Source organism: Mirounga angustirostris, unplaced genomic scaffold (assembly GCF_029215605.1).
Source record: "Mirounga angustirostris isolate CCGP_5_RB_7025 unplaced genomic scaffold, mMirAng1.0.hap1 SCAF_7, whole genome shotgun sequence".
NCBI classification, from domain to species: Eukaryota; Metazoa; Chordata; class Mammalia; order Carnivora; family Phocidae; genus Mirounga; species Mirounga angustirostris.
Window position 1 is genome coordinate 138,679,386 of NW_026991715.1, and position 20,512 is coordinate 138,699,897.

At 34.8% G+C, this 20,512-nt stretch overlaps 1 protein-coding gene and 1 pseudogene across 4 annotated transcripts in view; both read left to right on the plus strand.

Moving 5' to 3' along the window:
* CDH18 (cadherin 18) overlaps nucleotides 1–20,512 on the plus strand; it is a 315,869-nt gene that overhangs the window by 82,107 nt on the left and 213,250 nt on the right. The window lies entirely within an intron of this gene.
* On the plus strand, nucleotides 10,016–10,140 carry LOC123836912 (U2 spliceosomal RNA; annotated as a pseudogene).

The window sequence follows — 20,512 nt, forward strand, 5'->3', positions numbered from 1 at the left end:
ATCCAGGACTTGAGAGGGGGATGGGAATGGGAAATAGTATTCCTAAGTTCTTTTACTGAGATAAGTATGGTTGAGGAGAAATATATAATATCTGCAAGAAGTAGAGAAAAAGGGGCATCTGTGTGGCTTTGTCGGTTAAGCATCTGCCTTCAGCTCAGGTCATGATCTCAGGGTCCTGTAATCAACCCTGTGTCAGGCTTCCTGCTCAGTGGGGAGTCTGCTTCTCCCTCTGCCTCTCCTCCTTTCCCCCTGAGAGAGAGTGCTCTCTCTCTCTCTTTCTCTCAAATAAATAAATATATATTTTTTTTAAATAAGCATGCATTTAAAAAAAAAAGTAGAGACAAAGAACAAAACAGAATAGGCTTTAAGTAACTGTATTACTGTGCTTCTAGGCATGATTCCATTGAGAGAGAGAAAGAGAGAGAGAGAGAGAACTCACTAAAGAAAAGCAGATAAAAAAGCATCATCATAGTATTCAATGTACATTTTAATATGAATGTATAGGAGTGCCCTGACAGTTAGTGGAGGGAGGAACTCTCTTTCCATGTCTGCTTCAGAATGGGTGATATTTGCATTGATTCTGATTTTAGAATTAAAAAGCTAGTAATATTTTAGAGGAAGGACCAGCCAACAATGACAGGGGAGACAAATTCAGCTTGCTGTCTGTTATTGTAAATAATATTTAACTGGGATGCAGGATCTAGTTACAATGTAGCTGTAAAGTACTGCCTTGTCTTTGCCCCCTGCTCAAAATAAAGCTGTTATCTTTCTAGCCCTGTCCTCCATGGTGCTTGGCAGCCAGGGATGCATGGTCTCAGACATGTTTACCAAGTAAAACACTGACTTGAGGGGTGCCTGGGTGGCTCAGTCGTTAAGCGTCTGCCTTCGGCTCAGGTCATGATCTCAGGGTCCTGGGATCGAGCCCCACATCGGGCTCCCTGCTCAGCGGGAAGCCTGCTTCTCCTTCTCCCACTCCCCCTGCTTGCATTCCCTCTCTCGCTGTGTCTCTCTCTGGCAAATAAACAAATAAAATCTTTAAAAAAAAATAATGTTTAACTGGAATACAGCCCCGCCCATTCATTTAAATCTTGCCTATGGTAGTTTGGGCATAACAGTGGCAGAACTGAGAAGTTGCAATGGAGACCATTTGACTCACAAAGTTGAAAATATTTCCTGTATTGCCTTTTACAGAAAAAGTTTGCCAACCTCTATTGTAAGGGCTTGCAGGGGATGAGACTGGAGGCAGGGGGAATAATTAGAGGATAGCACCATAGTTCTGATAAACAAAGCATCTGCTACTCTAGGGCAGTTGGTGTTCTGCCAGCCCTGCTGAATACACACATATACCCGAACATATGTTATTTGTTCTAAATGATAAGATTGAGCTTCTTCTCTTTAGGTGGATACTGTTAGTTATCTAACTATTATTCAGCTTGTCTTTTTGTGTTACTACAAATCAGTTTTGTTCAGGGTGACATGATGCAGAATCAAATATTCACCTCCCACCGCTCCCTTCCATCTAGGACACACATATTTCACCCATGGCCCATAATGCAGATGGGGTATGGAAATGCAGCAGCCACTGGTACCGTAAGGATGAAAGCTTACTGCTAAGTGAGATGGAGCAGAAAGTTAAAAGGGTCTGGAAGAATGATTCTATTGCAGAACTGATGCTCTCTCCCAGGCCTGCCAATGCTAAAATCATTCTTGACAAAGTAAACCTTGTTTCCGTTTAAACTCTTTCATTGGATCTCAGATACATATAGCTACATTGAATCTGAATTGGTACTTGGACAAATTCGAGATTTAACAAGGACCCCAAAGGCAAAAAATTAAAACCAATACTGAATCCAAAAGAATAGTGAGAATGGTTTCAGCATCAGATAAGAAACAATGATGCCATTTTCCATGAAGTGCCTTGATTTGGGTATGACACATGAAATCAGCATTTATCTCCCTTTCTATGTAATTGTGATGTTAGATGATTGTACTATGGCAGCTATTTCCCTTTTTGCTTATGATGCAGCTAACAGTTGATTTCAGATATTTAAATCTTGCTTGCCATCAGCTGGAGAATCAATTGCATCCATAGAAATTTTGATCAGCAAGGAAAAGGAAATTGGACATTTGAATGTTGACTTTGAGTTCTGCAGAAAATCTGAAGTTGATCACTGCAAAACAACTAGTTGGTTTTGCCAGGATCTGAGACTACAAGTTGTCAAAGCAGTTGTGGTAAATGGGCGCCTGGGTGGCTCAGTCATTAAGCATCTGCCTTCGGCTCAGGTCATGATCCCAGGGTCCTGGGATCGAGTCCCACATCGGGTTCCCTCCTCGGCGGGAAGCCTGCTCTCCCTCTCCCACTCCCGGGGCTTGTGTTCCTGTTCTCACTATCTCTGTCTCTGTCAAATAAATAAATAAATAAAATCTTAAAAAAAAAAAAAAAGCAGTTGTGGTAATAATCACTGAAACAGAATCAAGGAATATTTATTGAGCACTTACTATATGCCAGGCATTGCATGTAATTTGTAATAATTTCATGCTCACATCATAAGGGCAACATTATGGTTATCCTTGTTTTACAGATGATAAAACTGATACATAGAGTTAAATAATTTGTCCAAGACTACATGGTTAGTAAGAAGTGCAACTGAAAAACATTTCTAAGCCAGATAGAGATTCAGCTTTTAAGTTCCCAATTTTTTTAAAATTTAGTTAAAAATGTAAAATCTGGATCAAGCTATTTGTGGAATAATTATAACAAAAATAGTGGATGTTCCAGAATCTGTACCGTTTATTGAGCCAGAAGTGGGGGTTTCCTTCTTGACATGTGAAGATAGATTCAATGTTATTATAATGTTCCTTTTTGTTTTAAAGGATTGGATTTGGGGATGGCTACATACCATGAAGAGGAAAATTAATCCTAAAGTTCCTGAGAGTAAGAGAATAGACATTTATTTATATTAGAAATCGAATCCACAGGGAGTCCAACAAGGATATGTTTTTGGAAAAGGATTTTCTAACAACTCGAAAATGTGTACACTAGATATAGTGTGGATAAAGACAATGGGCAGTTTCCAGGAACGTATGTGTGCCAAAAGCTGAAAAACCTTTGTGATGCAGATAGTGTGCAAAGTGAAACAAATGGAGGTATTGAGCAATGGAAAGTAGCCTCCTTAACTGAGCTCAGGAGTGGGGCTCAGGTGGAGGACCAGTGTACTCATGATGCTGAGACAATGGGAATAGTGTGCTTTCCCCCACACTTAAGGACAAAGTTAATAGTAAACAAATCTGTGATTAAACTATAAAAATTAAAACTTGAATCTGCTTGTGAAAACACAGCCACTAAAAAACAAAACAAACAAGTATATGAAGGATTTTTAAATGTAAGATAAGATACAATAAGCAACAATCAATAAGACATGAATTTAAATGAATAAACATTTGAAAATACAGATGTCAAATAATTATGCTAAATGTAATAAAATGAAAGATGAACTGAAATACTGGCAAACATGGCTGACAGAGAACTAATTTTTATTACATAAGGGGATTTTTTAATAACATTCACAATCAAATTAAAAATGGGGAAATTACATTAGCAGGAGAGTCACAGAAAAAAGAAACGTGTTACTTATCCAAAGAAAAACCTCAAATTCGTTAGTAATTTAAGAAACCACGAAGGAGAAGGAGAAACCAGAGTTCACCTACCAAAGTACACAAGCCTGATAATTCACAAAGTTGTTAAGGTACAGAGCCATTAGCAGACAGGTGAAGTCCCACAGTCGTTTTGGGTAGCAATTTAATAGTATTTTAAATTGAGAACATATTATAGACAACTATCCTATAGATGCATTCACATGATTACACAAAGAGACATGTTAAAGGAATGCCATTGTAGTGTTATTCCTAACAGGGAAACATTGGAAACACACTTGAAATCTACTAGTAAGGAAGTTTTCAAGTAAATGACTCTTCAAACACATACAGATTACATGTGCAGTCTTAAAATGAACGAATTTGTATGTATATACTGACATATGAAGATCTATATTGTTTTAGTGAGAAAAAAGTTTTCAGAAATACATGTGGAATAGTCTAGTTTATTTTAGAAAGTAAGGGTGTGTTGTATGGTGTATGTGCATATAGGACATATCTTAAAAAAACACACATACTGGTGAAGGCGATTACTTCGAAAAATGGGTTGTGGCTTTATCTGCTATCAGAGAAACGCATTCTTCTTTACTAAAAATATATATTTATATATATATATATTATTTATAAAGTGATAATAAAAAGTGAAATGCAGACTTGTGATAAAAACATTTTAAATGACAGTAATGCTTAAAGATATATAGGTTTATAATACTAATAATGGCGAATAGTATAGGTAGATGACAACAAAATTTTTCTCGGCATATGGTGTCTGACAAAGTCATTGTTTTTGTCATATACTCATTAATTCAGTTTTGAATTACCAAGCCATTAAAAAAAATCTCCCTTTTTGTATCTCTTTAATTCTTTTTGCAGAGAGGACAGAGGGAAGGCATTTTATGTAAGGAAGGAAGGAAGGAAGGAAGGGAGGGAGGGAGGGAGGGAGGAAGGAAGGAAAGGAAGGGAAGGAAGGAAAGGAAGGAAAGGAAGGAAGGAAAGGAAGGAAGGAAAGGAAGGAAGGAAAGGAAGGAAGGAAAGGAAGGAAAAAGGAAGGAAAAAGGAAGGAAAAAGGAAGGAAAGGAAGGAAAGGAAGGAAGGAAAGGAAGGAAGGAAAGGAAGGCAAGGAAGGAAAAAGGAAGGAAAAAGGAAGGAAAGGAAGGAAGGAGAAACAAGGTCCCTAAGTTTGAACAGGTTACAGACATATAAACAGAAAATTTCAATATAGTGTTCGTTAAGCAAAATCCAAGGGAACCATAAAGTGGACAGTGAGTTCAGCTTGCAGACTTAGAGAAGACGTCCTCAATTAATCTTACATAGTGTGCAGGGGTTTGTCAGACAAGAACTCCACATAGAAGATACAGTAATGAGGGGTGCCTGGGTGGCTCAGTCGTTAAGCGTCTGCCTTCGGCTCAGGTCATGGTCCCAGGGTCCTGGGATCGAGTCCCACATCGGGCTCCCTGCTCGGCGGGGGGCCTGCTTCTCCCTCTCCCACTCCCCCTGCTTGTGTTCCCTCTCTGGCTGTCTTTCTCTCTGTCAAAGAAATAAAACCTTAAAAAAAAAGAAGATACAGTAATGAAAAATACTCTTGTCTTCCCTGTAGGTTTATGGTCTACTTAGGTGTGTACAGTGAGCGCGCACGTGGGCGGGTGCGCACACGTGTTAAGCGGGAAAATAAACACAATTGTCATGCAAATGATGAATTCCCTTCACAGTTTAGCGGATTATGCTATGGGAATGCAGAGAAGGCAGCACAAGAGACTTCCTGGGTGTGCAAGAGTTTATCAGATTATTTTTTTTTTGTAGATCTATAGTGCTAAGTAACAGTCATGGAGCCCTCCAAGTAATTGCTGTGTGGAATATTACCTGTGAGGAAAGCAAAATGTGGTTGCATGTTTCTTGTCAGTGAGTAATAACCAGCAGACAAAGTCTTGGCATTCTGGATGGTTTAATAAAGAAAGATGCAAAATAAACTAGAGCGTTTTTCGATGCGTGTCTCAATACAATGTTATCCTTTACCTCTTTGATTTACTTCATGTAATTTCAACTATTATCTAGGGAATCATATCCCTCTACAGCAGGGTTTATCAACCTTGCCACTAAATGGCATATTAGACTGGATGATTCTTTGCTGTGGAGGACTGCCCTGCCTTGTAGGATGCTCAGCAGCATCCCTGGCCTCCAAACATTAGATATTAGTAGCATCATTTCTACCACCACCATATTACAGTGTCTTCAGACATTGCCAAATGCTCTCTGCGGGGAGAGTATTTTTTAAAAGCATTTCAAAGTAGAAACATGAATTGGAGAATATGCTATTTGTTAAATTTACAGTCACTTCCAAAGGGAATCTCATAGTGTTAGAATACTCATATATTTTATGGCCAAAAATGATTCTATCTGCCCAGGTCAGCAATTTTTATGGTTAATATTAATTGCCATATTCATATGCACTATATTATGAAAACAGTGAGGTATACCAATGAGTAAAGTTAGGTTATTTGTGCTCACAGAGCAAAGCATAACAGTATGGCTACTTGAGAGTCATTATGGCTCTCATTTTTAAAAGAAAATCTGCTTGTTGTTATAGTGTTGATTTAGAAAAGGACCATTTGATTATGATGAATGCCTTGTAGGCTGCTGACTGTCAGATTGCATTTTTTTTTTACTTATCTAAAAATTTGATCAAATAAAACAAAATGAACATGTGTGGACAGAATGACATTATAATATTATGGACCTGGATAGGTCCATGAAGACACTTGTACACATTTTATCAATGAATATTTAACTTTTTTTTCTTTTTTCCTTTGGTATGCATTACATTATCATGCCAGTCTTTGTGATTTTACCACCTTCTAGCAATTATTCTATACAATAATTTTCTTCTTTGTCCTTTAAACAACTTTAAACAAGTACTTCTTTAATTTTGATTTAATGTAACTTCATTAAATGTCTAAGTTTTTCAGAACTGAATTTTAAGAATATGAAATAAAAAGTTAATAATACTGATTATCATGGCACAAAGAGGAAACTATGAGATTAAATTATACCTGCTTTTGGAGTCAGCAGTCTAGTGCATGTGTGGCATTTAAGAAATGAAAATAGGGTAAGTAGAAATGTACTTGTAAACAGTGTTACCATTCTCAGAAAGGACATTATAAGTGTCAAGACATTTAGTGATACTAGAATGTTGTATTCTTATAAAAAGTCGGTACAGGTGTTTTTATTATGTATATTGAGAAATCTCTTTAAAAAACATTTAAAACAATAATTTTAAAATAATTTAAAAGGATAATTTGGTCTCTTCTATATTTAAAGAAATATACCCCAATTTTTGAAATTATAGTCTTCCTTTTATCTAAAATCAGTAGTTTTTAGTATAAGTTTAAACTGTTTTGCAGTCACTCTAAATTTTCAAAAATAATTACTTTGTACCCAGCAATTGTTTCAAGAGTAACAATACTAGATCACAATGCAATTTGCCTTAAAGTAAATTTCACAACTTTTTTTGTTGTTGTTGTTTTTCGCAACATATCTCTAAGGAATTGTATAAATCTCTACTTCATTTCTTCTGTGTATTAATAAAAGATACCTATGGATAAAAATCATTTAATAAATATTTAAGATATTATAACAAGACTATAGAAATAATAAATTTCAATTTACAGGAGAGAGAACAAATATTACATTTTATTAGGTTATAAGTATGCAATTTATAAACTTCAACTTCAGTGGAGCACTGATTCTTAGTTTGACATAAAAAGAAAAGATATGAAGTTTTACTGTATGACCCTTAATAGCCACAAGGTGCCTTGCACTTGGAGATGTATTCAAACATCCTAGTCTTTTTCATGTCTTTGTTCTCCAGTCTCTAATTCCCAGGCCTATTTGCATTTGCAGCTGTGTTCTTTCTTGCAAAGCAACAAGAAGAGACACCAGCTGTGCTTACTTTATTGCACTGCTTATTGGGAGACTGATTTAGTTCTGGCCAAACATCTTGGGAGCTTCACCCTGGATAGCTTCCAGGATTCTAGTAGCCATTTTAAAATCATTACCCTTGGGCATAACTTCAAAATGAGGTAATTTCAATGAAATGAGGCTGACACTGCTATTTACATGGTAAATTAAAAGTGTGTATGAGGAATCACATTGTATAACAAAGTGAAAGTTGAACAAAAAAATTCTAAGTTTCATAACTTTTTTCTTCTCATAACTTTTCCCTTGTGTCGGTTAGCTAGTGTTTTATAACAAATCAACCCACACCTAGTGGCTCAAAACAGCATCCATTTTAAAGTGAACTACAAAAAAGATATAAATTAAGAAAACAATCCCATTTATAAGAGCATCCAAAAGAATAAAATACTAAGGAATAAATTTAAGAAGGTGAAAGATCTGTAAGCTGAAACCTGTAAAACATTGATAAAATAAACTGAAGAGGAAACAAATAAATGAAAAGGTATTCCATGTTCATGGATTGAAAGAATTAATATTGTTTAAATGTCCATTCTATCTAAACTGACCTACAAATCCAATGCAATCCTTAGCAAAATGTCAGTGGCAGTTTTCACAGAAATAGAACAAACACTATTAATATTTTTATGGAACCTCAAAAGATACCTCATAGCCACAGCAATCTTGGGATAAAAAACAAAGCTGGAGACCTCACACTTCCTGATTCCAAACTATACTACAAAGCTATAGTAATCAAAACAGTATAGTATTGGCATAAAAACAGACACCTAGACCAATGGAATAGAAAGAGAGACCAAAAGTACTCATGTATATATGGTCAATTGTTGACAAAGGAACCAAACATACACAATGGAGAAAGGATATTCTCTTCAATAAATGGTGTTGGGAAAACTGCACAGCCACATGAAAAACACTGAAACTGGACCATTATTTTACATCATACACAAAAATCAACTCAAATGGATTAAATACGTAAAACTCCTGAAGAAAACATGAGGGTAAGTTCCTTGACATTGGTCTTTGTAATGATATTTTGGATTTAACACCAAAGGCAAAAGAACAAAAACAAAAATAAGCAACTGGGACTGCATCAAACTAAAAAGCTCCTGCACAGCAATGGAAACATTGACAAAATGAAATGGCAACCTATGGAATGGAAGAAAATATTTTGTATGGATCTTAGAGCAGCATTTCAATAGTATAAAAGTGCAAGTTTCAAGGGTTTTTGAAGAAGAGGCCCAGAAGTTTTGCTCTCTTACTTTTGTTGTATTATAACCACATCACTTGAAACCATATTTTGTCAATCTTTATTGAGTAATTACAACTAATTACAAAAGTTGACCCTTTTCACCTACACTTTGTCTGCAGGAAAGATTTTTTTTGAGGAAAGATTTTGAAGAAATATTGCCTCTTAATTATTTGAACATCATTGTTCTTATATCTGGTAAAAATTTATTATTGCTTCAGGAAGTAATGATTAATTTTATTTTCCTATATATAATAAAGTTGTAAATGCAAAAAATTCCACATAAACCAACCTCGTTTCTCATTTTTACTCAATGATAGATATGATTCACCAGATTACATTTTATGCTACTACTGATTCCTTAGATTCTCCATTTAGTCTTTTTTTTTTTAAAGATTTTATTTATTTACTTGACAGAGACACAGCGAGGGAGGGAACACAAGCAGGGGGAGTGGGAGAGGGAGGAGCAGGCTTCCCACAGAGCAGGGAGCCTGATGGGGGCTCGATCCCAGGACCCTGGGATCATGATCTGAGCTGAAAGCAGACACTTAATGACTGAGCCACCCAGGTGCCCCTCTCCATTTATTCTTTATTAAAATAGACTAGACTTGGAATTCCCCTAAGAAAACTGATCAATTTATAATGGAAAATACTTCACTGGGATATATATATATATATATATATATTTTTTTTTTTTTTTTTAATCATAAGATGGACTCAATTCGGGCGCCTGGGTGGCTCAGTTGGTTAAGCGACTGCCTTCCGCTCAGGTCATGATCCTGAAGTCCCGGGATTGAGTCCCACATCGGGCTCCCTGCTCGGCAGGGAGTCTGCTTCTCCCTCTGACCCTCCTCCCTCTCATGCTCTCTGTCTCTCATTCTCTCTGCCTCAAATAAATAAATAAATAAAATCTTAAAAAAAAAAAAAGATGGACTCAATTCACAAAAATTAAATTTGCACATATTTAAAAATATATATTCAAAGAATGATTTTCATGTGTATACCCCTCAGTGTAGGAATACAAAGCAAACCAATCAGAGTTTTGGAAGTTCTACATAGAAGTCATGTGCATGTAATTGTAAAAATATAATAAGTGAAACTTCTATAGCGGCCAGTGGAGCATTTTGTTATATAGATTGGCCTTGGATCGCTTCTCGGCCTTTTGGCTAAGATCAAGTGTAGTATCTGTTCTTATCAGTTTAATAAATTGGCCTTGGAGGTTAAAATGTATCTTGATGGAGATATTTTTTAATAAAAGTCATTTAATTAATGTATGCTATTGCTCCTATATTTTATTGAAAGCATATACATTGAAATTATTGTAAAGTTTTATAAACTGGGAAAAAATTATGTGTGAAATCACTGTATTAGGGCATATGCTATTGAAATTTCATTCTCAAAACTCAGATATGCAATAAATTCAACCTCACTTTTCATTGAACTTTACTCCTAATTCCGTTATGAATTTCAAATTTCTTTTTTTGAGACACCATTTTGGATATTTTTCTTTACTTTCTGAGAGTCACATACAGAGCAAAGGAACAGTAACCCAGTATAGTAACCCAGTATAGCAATCAGGTATGAAATGAATGCTCAGTGTTCAGGTATAGAGAGAAGACTCAGCATGAGGTATTATAACCCCAGCAATTAGATAAAAAATAAATGCACAGTGATCAAGTGTAGGGAAAGTCATAGTGAGAAAAATTAAATAAAAACACCGCAGCCCAGTTATAATTAGAAGGTACAGTGATGAGGCATAGATAGAAGGGAAAGTGATCCAGTAAAGATGGCACAGTGAGGAAGAGGAATGTCTATGCCATTGTGGATTCCTGCTGCCATCTACCAGATGTCTCTGTTCCTACTAGTTTTCAGTGATCAGCCCTTGATGGTCATGGCTGCCTGTTCTCCATTTAATTTGTAAGTCCTCTTGAGATCCATTGAGTTTCTCTTAGCTAAACTTCCTTCCCACCTTAGTAAATGGGAAATATTTTGTTGCTCCCATCCACTGGTAAGGAGAGAACTCAGAAGATCAGATCAGATACTTTTTTACCTTCATAGGTGAAATGGCCTCTTAAATCTGCTGCCATGTCACACTGAAGGACCATGGAATATTGGAGAAGTTGTGCTCCTTCAGAAGAGGACACTACTCCGAAAACTTATTACAATATTGCATGTATATAGCAAAAAACAAAACAAAACACATAAATATAAGCAAATTTGATGGCTTTTGTTTTATTCAACTGTTTATGATAATTTGTTCCACAACTATAAAAAATACAACAAACTAGAAAAATCTAAATATGTGTCAAAAAACAACATGGGGGCGTCTGGGTGGCTCAGTCGGTTAAGCGACTGCCTTCGGCTCAGGTCATGATCCTGGAGTCCTGGGATCGAGTCCCGCATCAGGCTCCCGGCTCGGCAGGGAGCCTGCTTCTCCCTCTGACCCTATCCCCTCTCATGCTGTTTCTCTCTCTCAAATAAATAAATAAATAAAATCTTTATTAAAAAAAAAAAAAAAAACATGGAATGTCATGTAGCTATTGAAATTATATTTGTTGGGGCGCCTGGGTGGCTCAGTCGGTTAAGCGGCTGCCTTCGGCTCAGGTCATGATCCCAGGGTCCTGGGATGGAGTCCCGCATCAGGCTCCCTGCTCAGTGGGGAGCCTGCTTCTCCCTCTCCCACTCCCCCTGCTTGTGTTCCCTCTCTTGCTGTGTCTCTCTCTGTCAAATAAATAAATAAAATCTTAAAAAAAAAAAAAAAAGAAATTATATTTGTTTAGTTGGCATGGAAATATCCATGGCATATTATCAGGTATAGAAGAAGCTGTGGTATATATATAATTACATGATAGACTTTTGAATGAACCAAAATAAAATTATGGAAAGACATACAAAACACTATTAAGATTGCTTTTCTGAAGAGAAATGATAGTGGAGTTGTATTTATTTTTCTTACTGAGATCATGTTGTATTTCTCTCATTTAAAATACCCAGCTTGTCATCATGGCATAACTTAACCTCTTCATGCCTCTCCTTGACATGTCAAAGAGGATATTCCAAAAAGAAACCATAAATATTTCAAAAAGAAACCAGAACAACAAGATAGAGTAACAAAAATGAGTGCAAGATTTTGAAAATTCCTGGAGCATTGAAAACATTGAAAATTGAATAGGGGAAAAGAGACAGACCATATTCATGACCATAAGCATTAAAGGTGAAAATTGTTCTACCCATGAAAGCCCTAGTAAATTCACAAACACAGAAGGACCTGGCGAAATCACCCAGGCAACTTAATAAATTAAACATTCATTCATTCATTCATTATTTTATTTATTAACAAAAAAGACTTTTTCAACTTCATCTACACATACAAAGAAAATGTGTTTTTATTCTATTATAAAGACTTTGATGATTTTTTCCTCCTAAGTATGGCTAACTTAGGGATATTGGAACACTGGAATGAAGCAGAAAATAGTTTTCAGTAAACCAAAATTCCACATCAAAGAGGAACAACAAAAAAGAACAAAACAGATTTTACTAGTGGACAAATATCACAAGGTCCCTTATTCTGAGGCAAATCATTCCTCTCCTCATTTTGGGGGACACAAAAGTCCTTGATCTGCCTGGCAACTATATTGACCCATCCAGCCACATTTATTTAGATGTAGCATTCCTATTTTAAAGGGATAAGCATCAACCCAATTTGTTTTAACTTTAACATTTTTCAGCTTTATTGAGTTACAATTAACAAATGGGGATTTTATATATTTAAGGTGTGCAACTTGATGTTTTGATATATGTATATACTGTGACATCACCAAGCTCAAGCTGATTAACATATTTATCACCTCACTTCGTGAATGTTTCCTACCTTCCTCCCTTTCTTCCTCCCTCCCTCTCTCTTTCTCATTCTTTCTCTCTGTGGTGAGAGTGCAAGATCTATGTTGTTAGAAAATTTCAAATATACAATATATATGATATTGTTAACTATAGTCACCATGCTATTTTCTAAATCTACAGAACTTACTCATCTTGCATAATTAATATTATATACTATTTGACCAACATCTCCCCATTTCCCTTACCCCAAAGCCCCTGGAGACTATCATTCTACTCTCTGCTTTATGGTTTGAATATTTTAGATTCCACATGTAAGTAAGATAATGTATTTGTCTTTCTGTGTCTGGTTATTTTCCTTAGCATAATGACCTCCAGTTTTATCTACATTGTTGCAAAAGGAGGATTTCCTTCTTCTTTAAGGCTGAACAATCTTTCATATATATGCCATATATATTTTTATTTCCACATTTTCTTTAGTCATTTGTCTATTGATGGACATTTGGACATTGTGGTCATTTCTATATCTTGGCTATTGTAAATAATGCTGAAGTGACATGAGAGTATAGATATGTCTTTCAGATAGTGATTTCATTTACATACTCAAAATTGGGATAACTGGATCATTTTAATTTATTGAGGAAACTTTATACTACTTTTTATAATGGGTAGACCAATTTACATTTCCATCAACAGTGTATAATGGTTTCCTTTTCTGCACACCCTTGCCAACACTTCTTATCTTTTATCTTTCTTATAATAGTCATTCTAACAGATGTGAGGTCGTATCTCATTGTGCTTTTCATTTACATTTCCCTGATGATTAGTGACATTGAGCAACTTTTCATGTACCCATTAGCCATTTGTATGTCTTTTGAAAAATGTCTCTTCAGATCCTTTGCATATTTTTTAATCAGATTACTTTTTTTTGTCTATTGAGTTGTGTGAGTTTCTTTTATATTTTGGATATCAGTTCCTTATCAAATATATAGTTTGCAAATATTTTCTCCTATTTCCAGTGTGGTGTTTTCACTCTGTTGACTGCTTTCTATGCTGTGCAGAATTTTTTTAGCTTGACGCAATTCCATTTGTCTATTTTTGTTTTGTGTTCCATATTTTGTTGTCATATCCAGAAAATCATTGGCAAGACCAATGTCAAGAAGCTTCCTCTATATTTTTTCCTAGGATTCTCCTGGGTTCTTTATTGTGTTTTACTCTACATATCTGTTTCTATACTGTTTTGAGTATTGTCACTTTGTAATATATTATGAAATCAAAGTGTGATGCCTCCAGTTTTGTTCTTTTTGTTCAAGTTTGCTTTGGCTATTCAGGGTCTTTGGTGTTTCTATACAAATTTAGGGGTTCTGACAGGGATTGCACTGAATCTGTAGATCACTTTGAGTCATAAGGACATTTAAAAAATATTAATTCCCCTTAATTTTTTAAACATTAAAAACAAGAATTAAAATAAAGAAATAAATATCTATTACAGAGAAATAGGGATAATTCAGATAAAATAGAATAATTTAAATTAAAAATCTACTTTGCTTAACTGTGAAATCTGAGATTTTATTGCATTCATTAAACAAGAGTACATTGAAATGAAGAGTAAAGTTTCCAGGGAACAAAAATAAATAGATTTCTAAAATTAAAATAAGATGCTGAATTTAAAACAAATACTAATCAGTGGACTGAATGATGTCAAGATATAGCTGAAGACTATGTGATAGACGTAAGTGAAGACTAAGTTGGTGATCTAGCAAATAAAGCCAGAGACATCTGGTATTGTGTAGTACAAACAAGACAAAGTAAAAAAACATATGGGGCACCTTGGTGGCTCAGTCAGTTAAGTGTCTGCCTTCGGCTCAGATCCTGATGTCCTGGGATAGAGTCCCTCATTAGGCTCCCCTCTTGGTGGGGAGTCTGCTTCTCCCTCTGCCCCTCCCCTCCACTCATGCGTGCTCTCTCTCTCACTCTCTCTCTCACAAAAATAAATAAATATATTTTTTACAAAAATTAAAAAAAAAAGAAAAACACGGTTCAGTGGTAGACATGGGTGATCACCTGGAAATATTTTACTTTTGTTGTGAGGAAAAAAATAAAGATATTGAACAAAAGAAAACCTGAGTTTTCAACTTGAAGAAATATAAAAAAGTACCAAGCAGGAAAACTGATTTACTAATTTGAAAACCCACATATCAAATTTCCCTGGATAATGAAGAAATTTTAAAATGTAATATAAAAAAGAGAAGTTTTTAAGGACAAGTATTTCTCTATATTACAGTTTTCATGAGTAAAGATAGAAACGAAAAGACAATGTCAAACTGTATAAAAAATTCTAATTTAATTCCAGCAGGAAGATTATCAATCAAATATTAGTGAAAGTAATTTTTTTCAGATATGAAAAGACTCAGAAAATTTCCAACATGGAAAAACTAGGAAAAATCAACAACCACATCTAGTGCCTAAGCATGAATACACTAGAAATATATATTATGAACTTTAAACCATACAGTATTTCTAGAAAAAAGAATATATTGGTTTTAGAAAAAGAGTAGAAAATATTCTATATGCACTAAGAATTTTGAAAAATCATTTGATCTTGATACTTGTAACATTCTCATTTTTGTGACAAAGCTTAGAAATAAAGGTTTTTGCATCTTTTCAAATTATTCAGGTCACATTAACTGGTTTTGCAAAGAATATTTTTTTGTATAATAAAATAGTGCTTATTCTTGTTTTTTAAAAATAATTTGTGGAAATAAAGATGAACCAAATGATAAAGAGCAAAGGCTATTTATTCAAAGTTTGCTGTAACAAGAGAGTTAACCACAATCACTTGCATTTTTTTTAAAGGATTTTATTTATTTATTTGAGAGAGAGAGAATGAGAGACAGAGAGCACGAGTGGGAAGAGGGTCAGAGGGAGAAGCAGACTCCCCGCCAAACAGGGAGCCCGATGTGGGACTCAATCCCGGGTCTCCAGCATCATGACCTGAGCCGAAGGCAGTCACTTAACCAACTGAGCCACCCAGGTGCCCAATCACTTGCATTTTGGCAGAGACTCAAAAGCAGGGAGAAGATTGGGGGAGGCTTATAGTGGACAAAATAGAAAGTTTTGAGTATGCCATGATTGGAAGCTGATGTCATAGAGAAGCTGTAGATGAGCTACTTAGAGCATCCTGTGTGACTGGTTACAAATGCGAGTCTTATCTGATTGCGTTTAAGTTGGAAATGGGGAAAAATGTAGAGAAGCTGTAAGTTATTGATCAAGCCGTGGTCGTTTTGGGCTGAATGTTATTGTTTGACTTCCTGGATTGTTGTTAAGGAAAATCATTTAACCTCCTACACATATGATTTATGGAAAATATGTAGCCTGGCTCCTGGGCTGTTTATTGTAGATAGCAGGTTGATTTCTTGGGCTGTTTGCTACAGATTACGAGTCAGAGTTCTATTTTTATATATGGCCTAGACATTGTCCATTTATATCCAGCCTCCTAAATAAAAGCCTAGAAAAAAATCACAAAAGCCATTTTTTGTAGAGGAAGAACATAATATAATGTATACTACAATAACTTAAAACATGTAGCTGACAAAAATTAAAGTGAAAAGGCAGTAAATTATATATATTTCCTTAGAAATCATTAAGAGAATGTTTGCTGCCTAAAATTATTGAAGCAAAATACAGGAATTTAATTAACCATTTTATCCATAGTGATAAAAGTAACTAACGTAACTAAAATTAATAAGGGGGGTGCCTGGGTGGCTCAGTTGGTTAAACGACTACCTTCGGCTCAGGTCATGATCCCGGAGTCCTAAGATAAGAGTCCAGCTTCGGGCTCCCTGCTCAATGGGGAGTCTGCTTCTCTCTCTGACACTCCCCTCTCTCATGCTTTCTCTCTCTCTCTCAAATAAATAAAAATCTTTAAAATAAAATAAAATAAAATTAATAATGTAATTAAATTGTGTGATGGGAGAGGTATTGAGCGATAACTTTGATGCAGTGAGTTCTTCATTTTCAATTATGGTATATCAATGAATATTTTTCAATTGTGATACAATCAAAATTTTAAATTCTAATGAAAGAACAAGCAGTAGGCAAAAAGTTGGTACACTCAAACAATGAATCTGGTGAGAGTGGGCATAGGAACCAAAAAGTAAAAAGCCTTCTAATTATATGTATATATGGTTTAGTTGTAATTTATTTTGTTTTTGACTACCTTAAAAATATATAGACTGTGCTACTATGCTATTTTAGAAATCCATTTTCCCAGCTAATTGGTTAAAATAAATAAATAAAATGAAGTTTTTTACTCAATGATTGAAATTAGTGGTTGAATGTCAATTGTCTGTGTATATATAAATATGATGACATAAATATGTATACAAAATATACAGTATATATTATGAATATATGCTATAATCTTCAAGTAAACTCTTCCAGACTTTTATTGACAACTTTGTGAGCAAACAAGGACAAAATATTTTTATCTTTGTATTTCATTTTGTGTTGCCTTTTTTTGTTTGTTTGTTTGTTTTGGTTTTGTTTCTGCTTTGTTGTTATTGAATGAAAATTCAGCTGAAATAATATTCCATTATTCGGAACAATGCTGAATTTGGTAATTTTCTTTATTTTGCAAATAGAATATTTTCTAAACAGTGAAAATTAAAGCTATTTATAGATACAATTTCTAATTTTTGATAAGAAACTAATATTAAATCAGCAACAGTACATGTACTTAATCACCATACATGGTAAAGTAAAGAAATAACTGGTGAATACTTTGAGAAGTATTGAAGTTTTCAATTATGTGTGTGTGTGTGTGTATATATATATATATATATATATGAAATTTTCATACATATATGAAAATTTTCTCCACTTCAAAGAACACTTTCTCTTAAAATCTCATAATTTTATTTTGCATATAATGAATAACTCTCCAAATGATGTCTTTCAGATTCCAATATATTGACTAATTTAAAATTTGAATGTAAAGAACACATAGATTTTCATTTAAAAGTACTAACTATATTAGAATCAAGTACAGAAACTAACCTTTTATTTGGTAAAGTATAGTCATTACTCAGAAAAGCAATGAAGGATAGTCAGGGAGAAACCTGTTAATACCTTCTGTATCACAGAGTTTAAGCAAGAAAATAAAATCCACTGCCAGTTAGATCAAGAGCAGGAGTTACAAATATGGAATGAGCTACAAAAATGAAAGGAGAAGTGAAAAACCAAGTCGTGGACCATGAGGCAAGTAGGGCAGGAGTTTACTATCCCTAGGGCTGGAAGAGTAGTGTTACCTGACCTCAGGAGCTGGGCTTTATTGCATGGACCCATGGAAGAAGGCAGCTCAGAGGGAGCTGGGACCATTGCAGAAAAGCAGACACTGCTAGAGAGACCACCCTAAGCTGAAAGAGGGAGGGAGGGAGGGGAGGTAGACAGCAACAGAGGTAGACACATCTTTCTTTTCTGTATTGCAATTTTCTTCTAGCATCTGCTTTTATTTAGTTGGTAAGGCAGGCTGCAGAAGAGCACAACAGTGTTGTCAGTACCTGGAGAATGCTTCCCCTAACTATTCTACCACACGCCTTTATTTTACAAAATGTATATAATGACTTGGCTTTTGACCAGGTAGACAGAGCATTGAAATATAACACTAAGTCTCCCCAAATAGATGCACTTGGATGGTCATTACATACCATCAAGGAAACACACATGCACACCAAATGGTGGAAGATATGGATGGAACTCTTAAACTCCATCCTGACTGGTTGGAGAAATAGATTATAGAGGAAAGAATGTCACATATCAAAACAGATAGGACCAGGCTTGAATTCTGCCTTTTCCAATTGTCAACGACACAACCTTTTGAACCTCAGTACCCCCATCTATAAAATAGGATTAAATGTAATTTTCTCAATAGATTAATGTCATTATTAAATTGAATGGCATATAGTGGAGTGTTTTTCACCTCACTGGTGTTAAATGCATGTTACTTCCTTATTATTTTTTTTTCTATTTAGGACTGTAATATAAAATTTACTTGAATAATGTGAAATTTTACACTAAGCAGTTCCATAAAAGGGATCTAATTGAAAACACACAGACTTAATGATAGCCATGATTTAAAATACATGGTTACAACAGTGATTTTTGTTTTGGTACCAAATGTTTCAGAAGTGCTCTTGCAGAAGGAATTTTTTAAAAATCCAATGACTCCTGGGTGAATACTCAAAGCTTTATCAAATTACACAATGACTGGAATCCTGTGTTATTGCTCTGTTGGTGAAATTACAGTTCTCCTGTGTAGAATGAAATTTAAGTTGTATCTTGGTAACTATTGCTTTTTCCCAATCCCTGGAAAATTCTTCTGAGAATTAAACCCTATGAGATTCCTTCAGAGAGATACTCTCTGCCTTCATATATCTTCAGCTGCTTTTTACTCAAAAGTTCTTGCTCAACATTGATTCACTTGAGATTTTCACAGAGCTGTGAACCCTGACAAGTCATGCATAACGATTTGCAGTGTCAGAGAATATTTGCTTGTATTAAAATGCCTTATTAATATTTCAAATTGGTCTTTAGAGACTTTTAAGAAAGTCCATTTTTTCTGCTCCATTGATATGTAACTTTCCAAAATGCATGCTATTTATAAAGCATAGTACAAAAAGAAACCAAATGAAAAGAGTGACACAAGGCAATTCCCAAAAGAAACAAGGCTTAAGTTTTATTGTAGAAAAGATATCTTGAAAGTTTTTTTATGTACTTTAATCTTTTTTTTTTTTTCAGATTTGTATAAAGCATCAGCTGAAAGGTATTAATCCCAAGCATGGGAACAGCTGAGTGTGTGCCACAAGATATATTTAACATGAAAATATTGTGCATTAAATAGCCAATGAAACTTTAGAAGGCAATGTTTCTGTGGTTGTTTTTCATGGGAAATTGTTGTAAAAATTAAGAAAGCTTATAAAGCACTTTTAAAGTTTTATTTGATTAGAAGCTAGTTATAGGGTGCCTGGGTGGCTCAGTCGTTGGGCGTCTGCCTTCGGCTCAGGTCACGATTCCAGGATCCTGGGATCGAGCCCCTCATTGGGCTCCCTGCTCAACGGGAAGCCTGCTTCTCCCTCTCCCACTCCCCCTGCTTGTGTTCCCTCTCTTCTGCCTCTCTCTCTGTCAAATAAATAAATAAAATCTTAAAAAAAAAATAGAAGTTATATAGAGAAGGGGCTACTACTGGTTTAATATCTATTGACCAAATGTATATAATAATTTCTAGAAAAAATTAGATTATTTGAATATTCTAGTAGAATAATGGACTTCTTGGCATTACTTCATATATTTCTATTTGAAAATCTAGCATTATAAAGAATAAGAATTTTCTCTTTTCTACTATGTATATAATTAAGGCATACAGCATGAATAAAGGAACGGAATTGTCTAATGTGGGATACCCTTCTCAGAATAGATAAATACTGATTTTTTTCTCTTAAACATTTAACCAGGAATAGAAATCCTTCATTAGCATAAATAATATATCTCATTAATTTACTTAAAAATGCCAACAGTTATATCACTAGTAGTGCCTAATGTTTAAAAAAATCAGATACCATTAATTTCTACCTAATTTAATTTTATCAACTTGTGAGATGAACTTTTTATTTTATCTCATTTATGATGTAGCAAAGGGAATTATCCGTCATTTTATTGTGAAGTATAACTTTAGACTCTTGTCCAGATTCAGTGAAAGAACACCTGTAAATTCTGAGAATAAATGTAATTTCTTTCCATTGCAACCGT